This window comes from Nelumbo lutea, chromosome 5 (genome assembly GCF_056320005.1).
Source record: "Nelumbo lutea isolate HS-2025 chromosome 5, American lotus-T2T, whole genome shotgun sequence".
NCBI classification, from domain to species: domain Eukaryota; kingdom Viridiplantae; phylum Streptophyta; class Magnoliopsida; order Proteales; family Nelumbonaceae; genus Nelumbo; species Nelumbo lutea.
Genome location: NC_142688.1, coordinates 73,985,642 through 74,006,624, shown reverse-complemented (window position 1 = coordinate 74,006,624; position 20,983 = coordinate 73,985,642). Strand labels below are relative to the sequence as shown.

Here is a 20,983-nt window from a genome sequence, read left to right as displayed (position 1 = left end):
GTTGTACGAGTGGTCAAAGGTATTTTATAACCTTTATAGATGACCATTCAAGATATGTGTACATATATCTACTTTATGAAAAATCTGAAGCCTTGTAGGCATTTAAGGTTTTTAAGAATGAAGTGGAAAACCAGACCAAAAATCAAATTAAAGTTGTACAATCTGATAGAGGGGGTAGTACTATGGAAGGTACACAGAGTTGGGTCAAAACCTTAGACTCTTTGCCTTGTTCTTAATAGAACAAGGTATTGTTACTCAATATACCATGCCCGGTTCTCCAAATCAAAATGGAGTTGCAAAAAGGAGAAACCGAACGCTTATGGACATGGTGAGGAATATGATGAACAACTCTGTCTTACCTATAAATCTATGGGATGAAGCCCTAAAAACCTTCGTGTACATTTTGAATAGGGTGCCTATCAAGGCAGTTCCTAATACTCCTTATGAGTTTTGGGTAGGAAAAAAGTCCAGCTTGAATCATGTACACGTATGGGGTTGCAATGCAGAAGTGAGGGTGTATAATCCTCAATTAGGGAAATTGAATCCTAGAACCATCAGTGGCCATTTTGTGGGGTACGTTGAAAGATCAAAGGGATATAGGCTCTATTGTCCAAATAACTCCCCAAGAATTGTAGAGGCAAGAAACGTAAGGTTCCTAGAGGACAACTTGGTAAGTGGGAGTGGGACTTCAAGAAATCTTGAGTTCCAATAAGCCAGCCCAAGTGTTGGGCATTCTTGTACTGTCCTACCTACACATTCTACTATGGTACAAGAAGAACAATAACCTACAATAGAACAACGTGTTGTGGTTGAACCGCCTAACACTATTCCTGCACAACCTGAAGTTGAAAGTCGGGATGAGGTGTAGGAAGCCCCATTTGTACCAAGAAGATCCAATAGGATTAGACGAAGCACCGCATCCTCAGACTATGTCTTCCTTCAGGAAACAAACTTTGATGTGGTTTCATTAGAAGACCCACTTACGTTTAGAGATGCCATGAATAGTCCTAGCTCTGCCTTCTGGTTGGATGCCATGAAGAGTGAGATTGACTCTATGGCCACCAATGGTGTTTGGGATCTTATACCGCAACCGGTGGGTACCAAGATTGTTCCATGCAAATGGAGATTTAAAACAAAGAGAGCACTTACTAGTGAAGTTGAGAGGTATAACGCTAAATTGGTGGTCAAAGGGTACAATACTCAAAAGAGAGTAGACTATAATGAGACTTTCTCACCTATCTCCAAGAAAAATTCATTTAGGATCATGATGGCACTCGTAGCTCATTATGATATGGAGCTGCACCAGATGGACGTCAAGACTGCATTCCTGAATGGGAAACTTGAGGAGGAAATCTACATGGCACAACTTGAAGGATTTTTCGTAGAGGGCAGAAAACACTTGGTTTGTAGATTCAACAAGTCCGTATATGGCTTGAAATAGGCATCCTGTCAGTGGTATTACAAGTTTCACATCGTGATTATCTCATTCAGTTATAAAGAAAAAGTTGTGGATCAATGTATATACCTCAAGGTTAGTGGGAGCAGTTTTGTTTTGTTGACTTTATACATCAATGATATTCTAATTGCCAATAATAGAGACATGGGCTTACTACATTAAACCAAGGAATTTCTTACACAAAATTTGATATAAAGGACATGGGAGAAGCATCCTATGTTCTTGGAATTGAGATACAACGGAATAGAGCCCATAGTGTGTTGGGTTTATCCCAAAGGGCATATATTCAGAGGATCTTGGAAAGGTTTGGCATGGTGCAATGTGCGCCAAGTGCAGTACCAATTAATAAAGGGGATAAACTTAGCATCGAGAATAGTCATCATACGAAATATAAAGGGAGGACATGAACAGAATTCCCTATGCATCAGTTGTAGGAAGTTTGATGTATGCGCAGGTCTACACAAGACCAAACATTGCATTTGTAATGGGAGTACTGGGTAGGTTTCAAAGTAACCTAGGGAGGGAACACTGGAAGGCCGCTAAGAAGGTGTTCAGATATTTGCAGGGAACAAAGGAATTTGTTCTCACATATAGAAAAGGGCACAATTTGGAGCTATTGGGGCATACTGATTCTGACTATGTTGGGTTCCCTGACACTAGAAAGTCAACAAGAGGGTATGTATTTTTGCTGGCAGGGGGAGCTATTTCTTGGAGAAGCTCAAAAAAGAAGCTGAGAGCATCCTCCACCATGGAAGCGGAACTTATAGGATGTCACGAGGCCACAACCCATGCAATGTGGCTGAAGAACTTTATCGCCAGTCTCGGAGTTCTGGTGCTCAACAGAGTTGACAAGCCAATATGGCTATTTTGTGATAGTGCTACAATTGTGTTCTTCTCAAAGAATAATAAAAGTGACAGTGTTGCAACTTTATCGCCAGTCACTTGGTTGTGAGAGACAAAATTCAGGAGCATAAGATTACTATTGAACACATTGGAACTGACAGGATGATTGTTGACCCCATGACTAAAGGATTGTTCCTTAATGTATCTGTGAACCATGTTAAAGATATGGGTCTGGTCAGTTTGTTTTTTATGTAATATGATACAATGACACATGTCTATGATCAATTTTGTTTGCTCCACTATCTTTGTCCCAAATCTATCGATTTATATGCACATTCTGTTTGGATAGATGTACTAGAGAAGACATAACAAAAAACACTAAGGGTTGTGATGTATGACATCATGATGCATGGAAGGAAGCCTTACATGTGAGTGAACCGCCATGATCTATGTCATATTTAGCAATTACTTAAGTGACATAAATGTAATCCAAATCTGCAACTTTGATCAACCTTATGTTTCCCTCCATATCCACTATTCGGGCCAAGTGGGAGATTGTAAGAATGACCCGGTTGAGTCATGACCCGATTTGTCGCCCATCATAGTGGCCACAACTTGGGTTGGTCAAAACTCTAGAGAGTTCCCAACATGAGTTCATTGGGAATGAGTTGGAGGCCTCCCACAATCACTCCATGTTGGTAGGAGTTTAATTGAATTTGAATTTAAAATTCAAATTTAATTAGATAATGAAGACAATTTAGGGAAATGATGGGACTTGGAGAGATTCTCTCTCAACAAAATAGGGAAGTTCCTTGATAGGAGGAACTAATTAGGAGGTGGAGAGAATTAATAGGATTTTAATTTTCTCCTTGAGTCAATCCCAATGAGACAACTCATAAAGAGAAAACATTCAAGAGAACCCCTATCATTCTCCTTGAACATGAGAGAGCTCCAAGAGAGGGATTGGCATGAGAGGAGAAAGAAAATAGTGAACAGCCAAGAGAAAAAAGGAGGAAACTTAGTGCTGGTACATTGGTCATGCAAGAATAGCTCCAATGGTTCCAGACAACCATTGCTTGAGGGCGTGATTGCAAGAGGATTACACAGTCATTGTCAGAACAAGGGAAACTCAACGATTTACATTGGTTATTGTTTCAGCAAAACAGAAAATAATGTTTAACATGATTCTCGTATGAACCATGCTTGATCACCCCCTGTATCGTCCATTGGATCCGAAATCTCGAGTCCTAGTCATGTTGTTCAATGGCCATCATCTACTTGTGCGTAGCTCTCAGAGAGTTGAGCTTTTAATTTCCAGAATCTCATCAGCAAGATTGGCTTTGATTTAGTTTCTCTCCAAGCTGTAAGACGTTCTTCCACTCCGGCCAGGTTTCTATCATCGTCGTTATAGTGGAGGAACCATTACTCATAGTCGAAGAAGTTAACAGAGTAATAGAAAAGGAAAATAACTCAATATTAATTTTATTCATGATTTCAATTACATTGCATAGACAAGGTGACATGTCAAGTGTAAATCTGAGCCCCACCTTACAGGTGGGATGAATTCTGACCAAATCCATGGCTAAGATGCGGTTTATAAGAAGGGTTACTGGTAGTGGACCTACATCAGATTTGCAATTTTAAGGCCGAGCCTATCACTATTACTTCAATGGAAATCGATAACCATTATATATATATTTATTGCTACAACCTAATTTTAAATATTCACTAATATTTAAGTAATATTTAATCATTAATAAAATAAAATATTAATGGATGATATGAAAAAACAATTATTTTTATTAAGTAATTAATAGCAATTAATTATTTTAATTAAAAAATTACAAAAAGCAGCATTGTCTTCCTTCCTCATAATGGTTGTTGGTTTCTATTAATTCACCTTCGCTTAATAAAATCCATGCATCAATTAGGTTCCTCATAATGGTTGTTTGTAATTTTGGACATCGAAAAACCACGAGGCTAGATCCAGTAAATTGCTTTTGCAAGGCCCAAGACCAAAAGTAGACATGTATAAGTATAACCCTTTAAATGGGTCATTTCCATGGCGACAATATAATCGAATATTTGGAGTAAAAATCCAAATTAACACAATATATGAATCCGCACCCAACATGATATTTGAATGAGCCCAGCATGATGTTTGATAAGAGCTGAAGTTGCTGAACTGAAAAATTTATTGTTTTCTCTTTTAATGAATAAAATAATTAAATAATAAAAGAATCAAGGGCATAGTTAGGGGTGTTCATGAAAAACCGAAAAACCAAAAAATCAAATTGAACCGAGAAAATCGAACCATAAAATGCGGTTAATCAAACCGGTCAGTTTGGTTTCAGTTCGGAATTTTTGAAAAACTGAAGGATCGGTTCGGTTTTCGGTTAACCTATAAAAAAACCGACGGTTAACCAAACCGACCGGTATATATTTATATGTATATTTTATAAATACTTTTAATATATGTCACATATTTTCTATGTATTTTATATAAATATATATTCATTATATATAAATATATACTTATGGTATATTTATAATGATCTATTTACAAATATATTTTTTATTTTTAAAATATTTATAATATATTATATTTCATTTATTATTTATAATACAGTATTATACATATATTTATATAATATATATTATAAATATAAAAAACCAAAAAATTGAAAAACTGAACCGGTCAAAAATCGAAACCGGCAGATTGATTAACCAGTGGTACTGGTTCGATTTTGGTTTGGCAAAATGGAAAAACTGGTACTACCGGTTCGATTTACAAAAAGGGGCCATGGTTCAGTTAACCGAACCGTGGACACCCCTAGGCATAGTGATCTACCAAACTTCAGTTTCATCCATTAAAAAACCCACAACCTCCTTTCAAATCCTATTCATTAAAGACAATTAAGACAAAGCAATAAGCATTTCAGTTCAGGCATTTTATCTGTTACGAAACTGACCCTAAATGGCTTTTTAATATAATGCATGGTTTTAAAAAATGACCCAAAAATGGAATCATTCTAGCCACTGGTTTTTGGATCTACGGTTCGACCGTTTGGTTCAAATGGATGGCCTATTTTGATAACAAAAATTTTTAAAAATAATTAAAAATAAAAAACAACCAAAAAACCATTGGACGGATCAACAGTTCAACCATTCGGGTCAATGGATCATTGACCAATTCAATGGTTTTTTACCAGAAACCGGGTTTGGGGTAAAACGGAACCAGTTGTCTGAACGGTTTCCAAGCCGAACGGTCCAACCGTCTGGGTCAATTGCATTCGAAAACTATGATGCAATGCATGGATATATTTTCAGCATTATAATTTGAATTTGACACGCATATGGACAAAGATGTAGCAAATAGAATGTTACTTGACCTATTCTTAGATGATGAAGAGGCACAAGTCAGATAATTGGTTTGAAGACTTTGTACTGTATCGCACCTGGGCTTTCAGCCTGGGTCCATTGAAATTTTAGTAATTCTCCAAGCCAAGCCCATCGAAATTGCATCCCAAACCATGAACACTATGGGTCCAAGATGCCATCCCAACCCCAACTTCAGTTTTTTCAGTATGGAATGAATGACTTAGTTATAAAATTTTGTAAAATTTCTTGAGAACTTTTCCTCTTTTTTTTTGTTTCTCTTTTATTTTATATCAAACCAAACACAGCCTAAAGGCAGTGAGAAACCATTGAATTCAGCCAATTCAGCTGTTATAAAAACGGCCTTTAAGTAAATTATTTCTTCATTATCTCTGATCCATATCATTTCTCTCCAGGACGGCACAATGGCCATGCAATTCTTGAAACAGGATTTGCTCCTCACACCAATCTCATAGCACATTGCAGTCGTGCATTGAGAATATCTCCTTATGAATGACTCCGTACAAGAATGGAAGATGTTCCCAATGCACAATTGAAAGTGATGTGAAGTTGGTGTGAAGAGAAAATCCACATTTGCAATTCGTGGAATTTTACCCTATGAATGTCGGGCTCATGAAGCAACCATTAATTCAAAGTCTTTCCTTGTTATTTCAAATCAACCTCATTTCCTATTTGAGGGACCTAACAATACCATGCAACTGTTGGATTTTTCACCTTAGGCTGTGTTTGAAAATGGTGCAAATAAGTGTGGATGCAAATATGTAGAGTATAAAACGGTCCATATAAATTAAAAAGTTGGATTAGTTTTGCATTGACAAATTTATCTTCTTACCTAACAGACTTTTAGCTGTAATGGGTGCAAACACGAATTCCAATATAGCATGTCTTTTTTTATCAAAAGCCTACTTGAATGCAAATTTACTTCTCTTTTATTGATATATTTTCACATCTTACTATCAATATAAATATGCATTGGAAAATGTGTTTTCCGTCATTTGTCTAATGTTGCTAAACAGAGGCAAAAGTGAAACAGAGTGCAAATTTATCCTGAACCAGGATTTACGCTCCATTCGCATTGTTTCCAAATGCAGCTTTATTTATAAATGTACAAATGGGTGTTTTGTATCGTAGTTTTGCAAAGACTGTTTTTCCATACTGCCACATAAGCACCACATAGGTGTCGTGACTTTACTAAATCAAAATCTCGTTTGGTGGGATTGATTCAAAACAATTATTTGTACTACTCTTTATTTTAAGTTATGTGAAAGTCACTAATGTTGTATTTGGTTTAGTTGTTTAAGATAAAGCCAAATAAGAAAGAAAGAAGAAGAGAAGAGAGGAGATAAAGGAGAAGAAGAGAGTTACGAAAGTGTGCCTCAGGTTACTATTCACACGAGAGACAAATCCTTTGTAATTTTGCTGAAAGTACAAATTCGTCCCTACTTTTTCAAAATATCAAGTTTGTCCTTCCTTGGGTGCCAAAATACAAAGAGGAAATAAAACCTAAAAAGCTCTTTCATTTTATTGCATATTCTTAATAGGTTTGAAGGAAAAAGTAGTGAAACCCATATAAACCTTTCCCTACCTTTTCCCTCAAACCAAACAATTTAAATGAAAACACAATTCCTAAAGGAGGTATTTTCACCTTAAGTATCCCATGTGAGACCCATGGCGCTTATGTACATTAAACAACAATGAATAATTGTATTATTGCATTATATATCCAAACCTTTCTTTTTCTCAATTTATAATATTTACATCTGATAGCGGATGATTTGGTCCAACCTCATAATAAGGGGACACGTGTACGTAATTCAACATTGGTGAGAACTCAGCATAGCCAGTTCGATATGAAGTAATACTCCATTATCCCGAGCTAGGGATCCCTCGAGCTGAAATCATCCCGAACTAAGTGCACTTCGGTACTCATCCCGAACTAAGAGCACCTCAGCACCAAGTCGCGGCATCAGTTCATAATTCAGTTCAGGGTGTACGACCCTTAGCTCGAGAACATCAGTTCAAGGGAGAAACCAGCTCATATATACCGATCTACCCTCAACATAATCCCGATAATCACTCTAATGGTTCTCGAGTTCCACAGGATCACGTCTCTCAATAGCTAAGCATTATCTCTCCATTCGATTCGGGCGGAAGTGATTAGCCTTATCAATTGATAACGTTATCTCCAGATAATGCGGAAATAGGCTCTATCATGGCAAAGACCACAGAACTTCTCCGTAAAGCCCATGAGGACTTCATTATATAAAGGCCTCCCTCCCGGGGCCCAAAGGTACGTGCATTTTACTGCTCACTAGCTCTTTTGCTCTTTAATTACACTTAGCTCGCATAAACTGACTTAAGCATCGGAGCGACCTCGCCGGGTAAGCGCCCCCGGGTTCTCTGATTTTTTGTGTAGATTCTCCATGTCCCGTCGTCTATAGGAAGCTAAGCCACCGCCTGCTAGGAGCAGCCAGATTGCGTAGCATCAATTGGTGTCATCTGTGGGAAACGCTTCAAAAAGCCCTTTTCCACAAAGCATTTTCATATTCAATTTCCATGGCTTCTTCTAGCAACGTCGGACGCAGCACTAACATGAATGCTTTCGGGGGCCAATTCTAGGTTCCAACCATGTGCATTGGTCAATTCACTGTACCCCTCTCTGCAGACGGGGTCCCCACGCTGAACGTACCTCAAGTCATTGCACCGGTGAACGCACCACTCCCTTCTCTAGTAAGTACAACTTTCATAGAGCCCTCTGTCATTCCCTCGGTTGTTGGACAGAACCAACTTGATGACCTGGTGCACTGCATGTGGGTCATGCAGGCCCAAATGCAGCAGGTCCAGCAAATTCAGTTGTACCAGCATCAAGTCCTTCATCATGTCTATCAGCAACAGTACCAGCTGCAGTTCTCTCCGCTGTAGCAGAATCAACAGCCGCTTCCACCTCAACATCCAACCACGCAACAAACCAAGTCTCACCGCCGTAACGAATGCCCTCCTCTCCGGGGAGAGACCTCTTAGATCCAAAACCTTCAGGGGAGTCAAGTCTCATCCCGCGACAGGAGGGAGAGACAGATTACTCCTCCCACCTCACAACAAGTAAATAGGTCGGGAGGCACCCAGCCCACCAGGCCCGCTTCTCCTCGGCCTTCACAATTTGAAGTTCCACTCGCAGAAAACCGGTTTAGCGCTCTGGTCACGGACTCCAAACAAGACCCTTCAGTCCATAGCAGTCGTTGTCAGCAGTCCGAGCAGCTTCCAGTGAGAACGGTACTTGACAATACTGAGGCTAGTTGCACTAATGCAGAGTCGGTAAAGAAGCAACAAAAGCGATGTCGCAGAGGTCATCGAGCAACAGTCCAGAACTCCCCTGAACTGCTGAAAGGAAAAGAAGATGCAAGCTCGGGGACTGCGAAGACCACTCCGCTTCTCACTGTGCCGTCTCCTCTATCTCTCGAACTCTTGGCCACTCCAATGCCAAAGGATTTCAAGGTACCTCGCTTAGACAAGTATGATGGGTTGTTTGATCCAAACTACCATGTAGACTCACTTTAGTCTCAAATGCACTTAGTTGAAGCAGATGAATCCTGCATGTGTGTTGCTTTCTCCACAATTTTTAAGGGGGTAGCTCACACATGGTACAGAAACCTTGCGCTCGGGACGATCAAGAGTTGGGCACAGTTCGTACAGATCTTTACCTCGCACTTCATCACTAGTAAGAGGTGCCCAAGGTCTCAAGAAAGCCTCATCGGCATTGTCCAAAGAGAAGTAGAATCCATCTAGAGTTACATCAAGCGTTTTAACGATGCGTGCTTGTAGATTCCTGATCTAGACCCCGATGTGAGACTTACAGCTGTAAAGAGAGGAATCACCCACAAAGAATTCAAGTGGCACATGGTTTCTAACAAACCAAAAGATGTCACAGAGTTTCTCAAGCTCGCTGACCAGTTCATCGGAACAGAGGAAGAGATGAACCAGAAGAGCGAGAACCCACCAGAGAAGAGGACAAGAGAAGGTGTGACCTCAACTAACGGGAACAACAAGAGAAAGAAAGACGAGCCAGTCCGAGGAGGAAAGCCTAATCAACATTCCCAAGCTCCTCAAACTGAAAGAAACTACACTCCCTTAAACGCGAAGTGAGCAGAAATCCTCCTGGCGATCAAGGATGCTTCTTACGTGAAGTGGCCACCTCGGATGAGAGGTGACCCGAACACAAGGAACAGAAATGTATACTACCACTTCCACAGAGATCATGGTCATAGCACTGAAAATTGTAAGAACCTCCACAACGAGATAGAAGAACTCATCTGTCGCGGATATCTGAAAAATTTTGTATTAAATGATAATAAAAGTCAAACAGGTCGGCAGGGGGAGCAAAATAGAGACGTTCCCAAATCCAGCAATAGGCAAAACAAGTAGTCGCAAAGACAGTTGCCCGAAGAGAGGCCAATTTGTGAAATAATACATATGATCACCGGCGGATCGATTGTCGCGGGCTGCACCTCAGCCGCGGCAAAGACATCAGCCCGCGAGATCGAAAGAGAAGAACAAAATCCTCCGAAGCAGTTGAGGTTGGAAGAACCCATCTTCTTAATTGAAGACGACGCGTGCGGAGTCCAGTACCCCCACGATGACGCGCACATCATAATAATGAGAATAAATTACTTCGAGGTGAAACGCGTCCTAGTAGACTCCAGCAGGTCGGCAAACATTCTCTTCAAAGATGCATTCAACAAGTTGCAGCTTTAGGAGAGCGACATCAAGCCCGCAAACACTCCCTTGGTAGGCTTCAACGGAGAGGAAGTCAGGCCCCTAGGAAAAGTCACAGTACCTATGGAGGTCAGTACCTGGCCTAACATAGTGAGATTCGACCACACTTTCCTAGTGGTTGCAACTCCCTCCCCGTACAACGCCATAATAGGTCGGCCTATCACCCACGCTCTACGCACAGTGCTGTCCACCTATTACTTGGCCATGAAGTTCCCTACAAACTTCGGAGTTGGGATGGTGTGAGGTGACCAGCTCGAGTCTCGCAAATGCTACGTCGCCGCCCTCAAAGGGAAAGCCAAGGCAATAGATGACCTTGAGTTGGATTGACCTACGGAGTACCATGAGGAGTGAGCTTCACCAATAGAAGAGACAGCCTCTATACCCGTTTCAGTAGAAGATCCAGCCAAGACTCTTCAGATCGGCGCTTCGATTGAGGAGCCTCTACGATCACAACTGGTAAGCTTATTACTTCAAAACTTAGATGTTTTTACATGGTCGGAAGCAGAAATGCTCGGCATAGACCCTAGCATAATCACTCACAAATTGCACATTGATCCTGTAGTTAGGCCCGTTAGACAGAAGAAACGCAACTTAGCTCCAGAGCGCTGGAGCATAGTTGATGAGGAGGTCGGTAAACTCCTTGCAGCCGATTTCGTCAGGGAGGTCCATTACCTGAGCTGGGTGGCTAACCCCATTCTAGTGAAAAAGGCCAATGGTAAGTGGCGCATGTGCGTCGACTATACCGACCTGAATCGAGATTGCCCAAAGGACAACTTCCCACCTCCCAAAATCGACAGTTTGGTGGATGTGACCTCAGGGCATGAGTTGCTGAGCTTCCTAGATGCTTATTCAAGCTATAACCAGATCAGGATGGACCCTGTCGATGAGGAGAAAATGAACTTTATAATCAAGCTAGGCCTGTACTGTTACAAGGTCATGCCCTTCGGACCGAAAAATGCTGGGGCAAGTTTTCAAAGACTTGTAAACTGATTGTTTGAACCGTTGATCGGCAAAAAAGTAGAGTGTTATGTAGATGACATGGTCGTTAAAAGTCAATTTTCAAATGATTTAATCAAAGACTTATCTTGTGTTTTTCAAATTTTGCGTGAGAACAATATGAAATTAAAGCCCAACAAATGTGTCTTCGGTGTCACTTCGAGTAAGTTCCTGGGTTATATCATTAACCGATGTGGCATCGAGGCCAACCCCGAGAAAATTAAGGCAATCCTAGACATGAGACCGCCCCGAAAATTGAAAGAGGTTTAGAGGTTGAACGGTAGAATAGCTGCTCTGAGCCGTTTCATGTCTAAATCGGTAGATCATTGCCTACCTTTCTTTAAGGCAATTAAGAGAAGCAAAGACTTCGAATGGATCGAAGAGTGCCAGCTCGCTTTCGACGAGCTCAAAAAGTATCTCGCCAGCATCCCAGTTTTGACCCGACTCGAGGAGTGAGATATTTTGAAGTTGTACCTCTCCGCGAGTGACGAGGTAGTCAGCTCGGTACTGATAAAAGAGGTAGATCGGGTTCAACGACCCATCTACTATGTTAGTATAGTTTTGTAGGACGTAGAAATGAGGTACCCAGAAATCGAAAAGTTAGCGTACGTGCAAGTCATTGTAGCTCGGAAGCTTTGGCCATATTTCCAAACTCATACCATCGTCTTCCTCACCATCAAACCTCTGAAGCAAGTCTTGCTCAAGCCCGAGATTTCCGATAGATTGATGAAGTGGGTCATCGAGCTCAGCGAGTACGACATCCAGTACGAGCCCCAAACTGCCATGAAGGCCCAAGCCTTGGCCGACTTTGTCGCGGAATGTACCTTCAGCGTTGTAGTCCCAGAGTCGATTGAGCTTGAGCATAGAGAAGCTTCAACCAGTACGGCACCATTCCTGATTGGAAGAAACCCGACCTAGGATGAGGAGCCCTGGATCCTTCATGTGGATGGCTCGTCAAATCAGCAAGGAAGCGGAGCTGGAATCATTCTGTACGGGCCAAGCAGGGTGAAAGCGTCCAACAATGAAGCAGAATATGAAGCGTTGATAGCCGGGCTCGCCTTAGCAAGCGAAGTACAAGCTAAACACCTCATTATCTGCAGCGATTCCCAGCTCGTGATCAACTAGGTCACCGGTGACTATGAAGCCCGCAAACCGACCATGGTCGCTTACTTTATCAGGCAGATCCTGAGGTCTGAGAATGCTAAGGCCGATGCCCTATCTCGATTAGGCAGCACAAGCGACAACACCATGAGAACCGTGTACATAGAGAACTTGCCTCGGCCTAGCATTCTCAGGGGGCCAGAAGAGGGCGCTCCTGTTGCGCAAGCAGAGAGCTAGATTGATCCACTCGCGAGCTATCTGCTCCATAGGACCCTCCCTGTAGATCGTAATTCCGCCAGAAGGGTAGAGTGTCGAGCAGCCAAATACGTCATGATAGATGGACGACTGTACCGAAGATCCTACACGCTCTCTTATCTACGCTGCTTACGACCTTCCGAGGCTGAATTTGTACTCCGCGACACTCATGAGGGTTCATGCGGCGGACACCTGGGGGACAGGGCTCTCGCCCAAAAAGCACTACGATAGGGCTACTACTGGCCAACGATTAAGGCAGACGCGATTGAGTTTGTCAAAAGATGCGACAAATGCCAAAGGCACGCTAACATCCACCACCAGCCCACTGTCGACCTAAAGTACCTCACCACCCCATGGCCCTTCGCACAGTGGGGAATCGACATAATTGGACCATTCCCGCCAGCGACAGGACAGAGGAGGTTCCTAGTGGTAGCAGTGAACTACTTCACGAAGTGGGTGGAGGTCGAACATCTTGCAATGATCACAGCGCGAACCATACAAAACTTCTTCTGGAGGAATATAATTTGTCGCTTCGAACTACCTCGAGTACTTATCTCTGACAACGGCAAGTAGTTCAAAGACATAAAGTTCCAAAACTGGTGCAAAGACATGAGGATACAACAGAATTTCACCTCGGTAGCGCACCCTCAAACCAATGGCCAAGCGTAAATCATGAACAGGGCCATCCTCCGCGGACTGAAGGCATGATTAGCCCGAGCTAAAGGATTATGAGTTGACGAGCTACCTTGTGTACTTTGGGCTTATCGGACCACTGTGAAGACCGCCACAGGTGAGACTCCCTTCAACCTCATTTATGGCACAGAGGTAGTGATCCCAACCAAGATCGAGGTGCCTATGCTACGCCTGGAGGCACACGATGAAGAAGCGAATGAAAGCGAGCTACGCACCAACCTCGACCTACTTGAAGAGGTACGGGGCCTAGCATACATTAGGACCGCGACCTACCAACAGAGAGTAGCTCGGTACTATAACGCCAGAGTCAAGAAGCAGAATCTCCACGTTGGAGACCTGGTTCTTCACAAAGTTATGGTGCTTGAGCCCGGTATTGGTAAGCTCGGACCGAACTGGGAAGGACCCTACTGGGTAAAGCGACAGCTCGGGGAAGGTACGTACGAACTCGAGACCTTAGAAGGGAAACAGGTACATCGGGCATGGAACATCGTCAACCTAAGGCAGTATTGTCTATAATTGTCGAACTAGGGACTGGACTACGAGTCGCTTCCACAGCCTAAGGACCAAAGCACCGAGCTAACAGAAAAGACCTCGGCAACATAAGACCCAATCGCCTCCTTGGCATGGGCAAACCCCAAAGGAGAGTGAATCCCTCAACCTAAGGGCTAAAAGCGTCGAGCTCACAAAAGACCTCGGCACCATATAAGACCTAGTTGCCTCATCGGCATAGGCAAAATACTTTCAAGTAGCCCGTGTGTAGACAGGTCGAGCATATACCCTACTATGTCGCTCACCTCGGCGTACACCATAAAATTGCCCCAAGTACTAGGTGACAGTTCAAGGCAACGACAAAGTGAGGAACCCCCCACTTCGGTTATCTAGCTCGACAGCTCAACAGTTCAGGGAAAAATCACTATGGTCAGAAGATTAATTGCACAACACTTAGCAAAAAATGTATTTCATTATAAAGAGTTCATCACAAAAGGGGAGAGAAAAAAAAAAAAGATGCTGAGCTTGCAAGCTCGAAGTACAAAGAACTATTCGAGGTACTCATCATCCTTGCCCGAAGTCTTGGCAAAGGAACCAATCTTGTCGGCAGCACCGGCCTCTAAAGTGTCGGGTAGCTCATCACCACTCTCCGCTTCGGATTCTGGGTCTCCAACGGTTTCAAGGGCCATCTCATTTGTGATCTGCGAAGTAGTGATGGCACTCATATCGAGTTATGGGAACTCGCGCTTGGTCAGCCACCTACTGAGCTTGAAGCCTTTACGATAACCCTCCGATCCGGCCTCGATCAACTCTCCCTCGAACTCCTCTAAGCTCTTATAATCTCCGATGGCCTTGACCTTAGCTTCCTCTATGGCCTTGAGAAGAATTTTTGTTCACTCCTTAACGTCGGCCTCAAGGTTCTCCACCTGGTGCTGCAGATCCGCCTTCTCTGATGTCAGCGACGCAATGAGTTCTTCTTGAGCTCGCGCATGGTCTTCCAGTTGGCTGATCTTGTCATGAGCTAGATCCAGCTCGATATGAGCCCCACAAGACGAACTCTCAGCAGCTAGGGCCCGTTTTAAGTGCTTCTCGGACTAGTAAGTCAAGGCATGCACGGTGGAATTCACCTGCCAAGAGCAATAGATTAGTACCAGCAAAGTTACAAGTACAAAAATCAAAGTAGAACAAGACTTACCACCATGCAGTGGGTAGCTGCCCGAGCCCCGAGCTGAGCTAGCATTAGCTCAGCCCAGCTCGCGACTTCTTCAGAGTACACAACTCTTTTGGAGGCTATATTGTGGAGTCAAGATACTCTAAACTGTCTCTCCACTCCCCGAAGAAGCAACAGTTGTCGTAGGGGTGGGCCCTAAAGATGTCTCAAGTACACAAGGTGGGACCTTCTCCATCTCCAAGTCAGTCATCGGAGGCGCACTGGAAGGCTGTTCAGGCTCAAGGATGGCGGGCTCTAGGGACTCAGTACGAGCTCTTTTGGCAGCTCACTTCTTCTTCTTTCCTTTCATCCGCCCAAGAACCTTGGTCGCGTTGAGATTCATGGGAGTTGCACCGAAACTTGGCATTAGCGACGTCAACAAGAATAGAGTACCAACTATCAGAACAACTCTAAACCAAATACAACCTACCAGGACTCAAGCCGGCCTGCACGAGCTTATCTTCGGCAAGGTAGTCCTCCAATGGGTAGGAAAATTGTCTATGTATCATTTACATATACCCAATAAGCATACCCATCTCCAGGTCGCTAAATAACTTTTCCACCTGAGGGAAAAGTTGCCAATACTTAGATAGGACAAAATTATCCCTTTTAATGATGGATTTTTATGAGTAAAATGGCCATTATCTTATTTCTCTCTGGGAGCTTTGATGGGCTGAGACATGTGAGAAGAAAATACTTATTAACATTATATTTCTATGTTCTTTTATATTTATATGCTTATTCATTTCTTTTTCTTTATTCTATTTTCTATAATAAATTTTTACATTTTATCAATTGTTTTGTGAAATGCTCTTACAAATTATATAAGCGTATTTTGGAAATTTAAAAATGTTTAAACTAACACATAATAATCACATAAGAATCTATTCTGTATTTAACGGTAGGGGGCGATGTGTTGAAATCTGGATGTTTAGGATGAATTTTGTTGCAAATGAAAGTTCAGACCTTCAGCAACTAAAGTGTGAATGCCTTATTTTATGTTTTGTGTCAAATCAGATTTTGTGTGGGAGTGAAACTTAGATGGACACAACTTAAGCCGAAACCAACCCAGCTCGTGATTTTAGACAGGCTAGGCATGGGCCAAAAAATTTTGGGTTTCTTATTTTTTGAGTTGGGTTCAGACCTAACTCTTAAGTAGTCCAAACCTGACGTGAACCCAATAACACCTTATTACCCAAGCCCAACCCAATTCTACATATACAATATCCATATATAGATATATACTTACTTACATGCATAAATTCATATATAAATACATGCCTTTATATTAAATTTTAGTGTGGGCTGATTGACTAACCTGAACCTAGCCCGAGGCCGAATTGAACTCGAGTGCATTAAATTTTACTGTAGACTAAGCCTGGATTGAATAGATCGGACTTGACTCAGGCTTGAGTTTTAGGCGCCATTCTTATAGGTTCAGATTAAACCCAGCCTAGATTAGCTCAACTTTCCCAACTTCCACCCATAGTTTGGTGTACAGCCATTGACTCATATGTGCGTCTCATGTACTATGGTGTACAGCCATTGCCATTGCGAGACATCTGAGAATTGTAACAGAAATAGGTTGATTTTTTTTGGGTAAATTACAAAGACCTCCCATGTACTATGTACTATGGGGTCTGTGATAAAGACAACCCTGTACTTTGTTTTGCGACAAAGACCCCCCATACTTTGATCGTGAGACAAAGACCCCCTTTTGTTAGCCTTCCGTTAACAAAAACCTCCATTTGTTGGACAAAGACCCCATTTTTTAATTCCCATATTATCCTTGTAATACCTATTCGAAGAAAAACACTATTCATCTTCCTCAACCTCAACAGTAGCAACAATAGTTGTTGCAGTGGCGGTGGACTTCCAAAATCCTCTTTCTCTCTCTCGCGGTATCTCTTCTTAGCCTTCCCCCTTCTCTCATCTCCTTCCTTCTTCCCGATTTCCTCTACCTTCTGTTCCTTGCAGATGGAGAGAGAGAGAGAGAGAGAGAGTAATTGTTTTCCGTTCCTCTACAACACCCTATCTTTCTTCTTTGATAGAGACAATGGTTGTGGTTGTGGAAGCTGTGTTGCTCGCTGAGGTGCATTGGATTGATACACATTGAGGTCCTCGCTTGACTACTCAGTTGCTCTGCCACCAATTCCACCACCGCCTCCGAAGGCCATCATCATGGGAGGAATTGATCCCTATGATGGACTAGTAGGTAATCCCAATTGAAATTTTTGGTGTTGTTGAAGAGGTGGAGGAGGTAGTTGGGGTTGGGGAGGTGAGATCCTACTACTGCTGCGATCATGGTTCTTGTTATGGTAGTAATAACAATTCGCCCCCGATTGGGGCTCCCCCTTCATCTCTTTCCGGTGAAAGTTCCTGTGACAATCGCATGCAGCGCATTTCAGGGCCTCTAGGGTCCCTTCCTCGCCACTCGGCATGAATCTGCCGATCCTTTGATTCTCCCTTCCCGCCGTAAATTGGAAATGCCCAATAACTTTCCATTTCTAACCTGTTAAAGATGTAGTCACAAATAATGCCTTCAACTGAAGTGCATAGAAATTGCTAAAATTTTGGTAGCAAACACTGCAATGGACATTGACAAAGTAAAGATCTATGGGGCACGTGTCCGTGTTGATTCTATGTCACGGGTTGCACAGATTGAAGGGGCAGAAAAATAGAAAATGAAAGAGAAGGTTGAGAAGATTATATGGGATCAGTGGCTTTGTGAATAGACGATTGATTTACAATTTTCCTAAGGAACTATTTGCAGATGTGGGAATTTTGGCGATTTGAGCATGCTGATTTTGATGGAATTGAGCATCTTGCTCTGGTAACTGGTGGTGAGATTGCATTGACCTTTGATAATCCAGAGTCGGTTAAGCTTGGGCACTATAAGCTCATTGAGGTGCTAGTTTTCGGGTGCTTGATGAGGCTGAAAGGTCTCTACATTATGCCCTGTGTGTACTGTCTCAAACTATTGTCGACAACAAAGTTTTACTTGGATGAGGGTGGCACCTGAGATGGTGATGGCAAAGGAAGTTGATAAATTGGCCCGTAGGACTCCAGGAAAGAAGTCTCATGCAATTGAAGCATTCTCACGGGCCTTATAGGCCATCCCTACAACTATTGCAGATAATGCAGGTTTGGGCAGTGCGGAATTGATTTCTCAGCTTCGTGCAGAGAATCACAAGAAGGGGTGTACTACTAGAATCAACATCCTCTCAGGGGCATCAGGAGACATGGAGAAACTTGGAATCTCATGGTCATTCAAAGTCAAACAGGCTATGCTACTTTTTGCAACTGAAGCTGTAGAGATGATACTCAGAATTGATGAAATCATCACTTGTGCCCCATAGAAAAGAGAAGACAAAATTTCGGAGAATTGGGATAGAGAAAGAATGAGAGAGGATGGTGAGGGAGGGGAAAAGAAGAGAAGAAAGGGAAAAATAGGTTAAATAGGTTTTAAGAGAAAAAGGGCAAACAAAGAGAATAGAAAAAATTTAGTAGGGTATTTTGGTAATTTTGTGCATTTTGTTATCTGACTTAATGGTCAAAGGGGGTCTTTGTCTCACTATCAAAGTATAAGGGGGTCTTTGTCGCAAAACAAAGTACATGGGGGTATTTGTCACAAACCCCATAGTACAGGGGGGTATTTGTAATTTACCCTTTTTTTTCTTTTTGGTATTTGGTGATATGTCCCAATCCCCTAGGCTTCATTTGGGTCTGGTGTAGAACATCATCAGTGTAAAAGCACACTGATGATGTTTTACACTAAACCATATATATAGGTGACCGTTACATTTTGAAAACTGATATAAAAAAGTGTAAAGTTTTACATTGATAAAATCGATATAGTTTTTTTATAAATTATTGATGTTAAACCTTATGCTTGATGAGGTTTTACATCAATTCGTGATGTAAAATTCCACTCCATTCAAATGTCAACAAATCTAAACCAAAGTGAAATTTTCCGTCGGTCATAATTACACACTCCTTCCAAACTCCTACAAAACCGAAATTATATAAATTTTACATCGGTTATTGATTTACATCACTTCCAAATGCAGCATAGGGCACACCCCCAATCATAACCCCTCTTCTCCCCACGATTAGATTCCGCTTTCTACTGGAACTCCACAGCTAACATACCAACTCAACAACCCTTCAGTTGGCTAAATGGGGTTGAGTTTGGGTTTTACCGTTTTAGCAGCAAAACTAAATTCATTATCAAGTTTTGGACCTAAATGGAAGTAGGACTATACCAATTTGGTATAGGCGTATCCAAGGTGATATGATAAATTTGAACATAGATAAATAAAACCTAACATCTTTTCAAATCCTTGGCCTTCGCTCAATATGGACATCATTCAGCCTTACTATGCTAGGCTTCAAGGCCTTGACACAAAACATGAAGCAAAGACGATCTAGTAATGACAATGGGACAGATATTCCCCATCCTCCATCTTGATTTTGTAATAAATCCTTGTCTCCAACTCTGATTCCCATCAGGAATAAAAGTTTCCTTCTATCCCCAATGGCCAATGGGGATGGGTTTTCCACGGGGACTCGAATTTCCAAAATGTTTTAGTTAACAATATTTTTAGAAAAATAAATTTACTTAAAATAAATAAAAATTTTAAAATATAAATAATACTTTAAATATATTTTAATATATAAATAATGTCATATATAATAATATATTTAATATGAATAATATTTAATATATATTAGGATTGGGAGAAGGAAGAGATCTCATTGTTGGGAACCCATGGGGGATAGGTAGAATTGCCATCCCTACTGGCTAATCTGAAAAATATCATACCGAAAATTCACTTGGGATGGATCAGGGTTTCTAGAGATTAGTTCAACACCCAAGAATTAAGCCTAAATCTAGCATATTTATCCGTTCATCATTCAAGCCTTATCCCAACTATATGGGGTCCTCTACATGTCTACGTGAATCATGTTTTGTCATTCTGTTTCGTTTAATTTCATACTTATTGTTGAATTATTAGTACTTAAAACATTTCTTACTACTCCAACCTTTGCTCTTTTTTATTTATCCTTAACCCATCTAACTCCTTTAATTGCCAATAGGTTCCATCTTCTAATGGGTGTTCAAATGTCTTTTATGACTTCGATTCTTATCCTATTCTTTGCATTTTTTCCACTTATCATAATCACATGATTCAAAGTATCGGAGATTGAACACAAATTTTGAGAGTTTAATTTCAGAAAAACTATTTTTTTTTTTCATTTTCTTTTACCCAATGTCCAAAGTATCAAAAACGCCAAGTGTATCAGAAGGGAAATTTTAAGATACATATTGGGATACGCCTTGGATACGTATGCATATCAGAGAAACACTAAGATACGTTTAGAAACACTATAAATACTTTAATAAATTATAAAAATACATCAATAACACTAAATATAAGATCTCAATGAGGTGTATATACATTGAATTAATATATTTTGATGATTTTATGAAGAAATATATTATAACTATTTATAATTTCATTAAAAATCCTATGCTTAACTATAATTCTTAAGCTTTAATGTTTTATAGGATGAGAAAAATCCAACTCTCCTATCCAACCACAAAACATGCATTGGCACAACTTTTATGTGAAAATATAATTAATAATTATTTATTGTTTAAATAATTATTTATTATTCATTTTAAAAAATATATAAAAAATAAATAAACATTATATAATATATTCAAACAATAGTTATTAAAGAAGAAATTTCAATTGTGGATATGA

The 20,983-nt window shown here is 41.2% G+C and overlaps 1 pseudogene; it reads left to right on the top strand.

Moving 5' to 3' along the window:
* The first annotated feature begins 9,592 nt into the window (after positions 1-9,592).
* Positions 9,593-20,789, top strand: LOC148852913 (T-complex protein 1 subunit beta-like; annotated as a pseudogene).
* The last annotated feature ends 194 nt before the right edge of the window (positions 20,790-20,983 follow it).